Raw genomic sequence first — 3,370 nt, forward strand, 5'->3', positions numbered from 1 at the left:
TAATGTCGAACAAAAGATGATAAATTATGTGAGATAGGTGCCACTCAGACATATGTAACTGTAAATATTTCCTTTCAGATGTTTCCTTGTTAGTCATTAGACAAAACGGAAAAGTGATTATTCAGCCTGGTACACAAGTCACAACGAATTATGCACACACGCAAAATACACGCGAGCTCGTCTCTTTCTTCTAGGCCGTCCCTGCTATTGCAAATTAGATTAGCTACACAGACTTCAAACAGTACAAACATGACACGGGGTTCACAGGAGAGTGAAGGGATCATCCCACTCCAATCTCTCTTTTCATCCAAGCATCTCACATAAATTACATCTAGTCCTTTAATACACTTTACAATGAGATTAAAACATCACTTTGACACGATTTCAAAACCATTCGTCTCCAGTGATTCCCTCCATTACATCACTAAATGGCGCTCGTGTATACACAATATACCCACACATCAATATCTATATATCTATCTCTTTCTCTCCTTCTATATATGTACCTCCACCGATGGCACACAATCAATTGACTCAATCGTTATTTCATGGGCGTCTGCCCTACTTTTTCACATTGTAACTTTTTTTGGAATCTATCTATTCCTTTTAGAAATGATGTGGAATATCATATGCAAAAAAATGTGATGAATCCTGACTACTTACTACAGACTACTGACTACTGGCTATGGTGTGTGCTGGAAAACCCTTTGCTTTTTATTAATATGTGCTTTTTGGAGATATTATGCTGAATATAATGCACTACATTGTGATGAATCCATTGCTGACTACTGACTATATTGTGCTGGAAAATGCTCTGCTTTTTATGAATATTTGCTTTTTTTTTTGCAGGAATGATGTGGAATATCATGCAACAAATTGTGATGAATGCATTACTGACTACTGACTTGGGTTTTTGATGGAAAACACTCATTACTGCATATTATTAATAAATATATATATATTTATCTAATATACATTTGAGATATATATTTCTATATATCTCAAATGTATATAAGAGAAAACCTGAGCTTATTATGCCCCTCTTGTCTCCTGCAGCAAATTGCTGGTATTATTTTAATCCTGTATTCGTATCAGTCCTATGGTCATTTTCAGCTCACATTAGCCAGGTGCAGTGTAGTTTTGAAACTGCAAGGAAGCCTTCTAATCTCATTGACATGCTTCCCTAATAGAGGGCGATTCTCCTGGCACTTGTGAACTATAATGCCCCAGCTATAAAGCAAAGCAGGACCCGACAGGGTTTTAACAGTGACCTCCAGTTAGCATATTCCAGCACCGGGCATTTCCTGCTACATAATATTACACAGAGCCATGTTACTCCAAAACAGAAGCTATTGCATGCAGAATGATCAAGACCCTCATACTTGCACGGATCTACCCCTTACAGAAGGTGCTGTAACATGTTACTCATTATAAAGTGTCCTGCACAAACAGTTCTTCCATAATAAACTATCAGTCCTGAAGCAGAAATCAAAGCTTTTGCTATCCCATCTATTTCCCGCTATCTATAACGACAGAGTTTTACAACCACTTAAGTCATGGGTGAATGACGCAAATGAGAGTGGATTTTAATGGGTTAATTGACCTGAGCCGCTATCACATTTAAACACCTGTTTTAAGAGCATTCTTCCTAAAGCTCGTCTATCTTTAATCAATACTTGAAGACCTTTATTCTGCATTTTGATATCCAAACAGCAAGACAATGATAACAAACACCTCTGTAAATGACACATGTAAACCTAGTGTAATTCTCACATTTGATAATTAAGAGTGTCTTTATCTGTAGTTATTGATTGATTGATTGAAGGGCTCGTCATTTTCCTTAATTAGACATAACGAGAATGCAATTTCCCATCAAGGGTATACACCAGAAGGATCTTCCTGACTGCAGAATTGTCCCCGCAAGGAAATGCTAAAAAAACACATCGTGTTACGATTCGATTACAGGTTATAATAAGAGGGGTTCCAAATCACAGTATGTCTACCGGCTGATCGGGGATTTTATGGGGTCACACGCTTCATTTGAAATGAGGCGGAATGGGATTGCACTGATAAAAAAGTGCAATACATTGGTAGACTGTATCAGGTCGGTCCAGTGTTAATTCGAGCCTTTGAGCTAGTGACATACATGATTTAATAGGGGTTGCAAAATGGGAAAAGTTCTTTCTGTAGTAAAGGAAAAAGAACATAAGCTCAGGACTGGTCCCCAGCATGCTAACGCTGCCATCCATTCTCCACAACCAGGAATATATGGATCTTGGTTGAGTTTATTGACACCTCCCCCCATACCCCCCTCTATGGAGCCTCCAAAAGCATCACTTCACCCCACAACTCCCCCCTTTACCCCAATCTGCACATACATAACGACACAAGAAAGAATCCCAGTAACAACACACATGCACATTCCGAGTAAGAAAACAGCATAGTAATCAGTTAAAGGTATGAAATCATTTTGTGCCAGCAAAACAAAGCAACAAACAAAAAAAAAAAAGGCAAGAAGTTATATAGACTTACAGCAAACCTCTTCCAGACTCATCTTCCCAAGCCACAGGCAAAGCTCCCCAAGCGGAGTGCCCGGCTACACACATACACTGCTAGGCAGGGAGACAAGAAAATGAAATTTATTATTGATAGTAAAGACTTTGAAGACAATTTCAAGTTATTGTTTCTCTCTCTGGAAAAAGGAGGCCTTTTTTTCCCTAACATAATGAAACGTCTTTTGTGTGGCAGCGAACAATACCAAACAAGTAGTCTAATAAATAGCCACTTTTTTGTTCAGGCTCGATAGTGAATAGAATTGAGCAGTTGGTTTGAGAGCAGCTGGGACGCTCTAAGCTGGGAGGTGGAGCCCAGTCCCCCACTGTATGGCTCTCATCTCCTTTCTCTAGCTGGATGGATCTCCCTCCTTCCCTCTCTCTTCCCTCTTTTCTGCTCCTCATTCTCTGGGCTGCCTTCATAGAAAGCATTTCTCTCCTTTCCTCCATCACTCTCTCCCTCTCTCTCTCTCTAGCCCTGATTATTTCATTGTTTCTGGAATCCTAATCACTCTGCACACAGTTCCAGTTCTCTGCTTCTCTCTGCATGGAGGAACCCTGTGAAATGTGTGTGTAAAATTCTTTGTATACCCCTCCCCATGGTTTATTGCTCACTTACACATAACAGCAGTTTGTGTGTCCGAAGGAACATGATTATCCGTGTGATCGTGTTGGAAGTGTCATGAGGCTGCTCGTTGTGCGCAGCACTCTGGGGGAAGTAGAGTGAAAGTGGTGTGTGTGCGATCCAGTGGCAATACCTAGGAGAGCATTGCTGCTTATTGTCATTTGTTTCATTGTTACAGCCATGGGATTGTACA

The sequence above is a fragment of the Nanorana parkeri genome, unplaced genomic scaffold (genome assembly GCF_000935625.1).
Source record: "Nanorana parkeri isolate BGI_ZX_2015 unplaced genomic scaffold, ASM93562v1 scaffold1319, whole genome shotgun sequence".
NCBI classification, from domain to species: Eukaryota; Metazoa; Chordata; class Amphibia; order Anura; family Dicroglossidae; genus Nanorana; species Nanorana parkeri.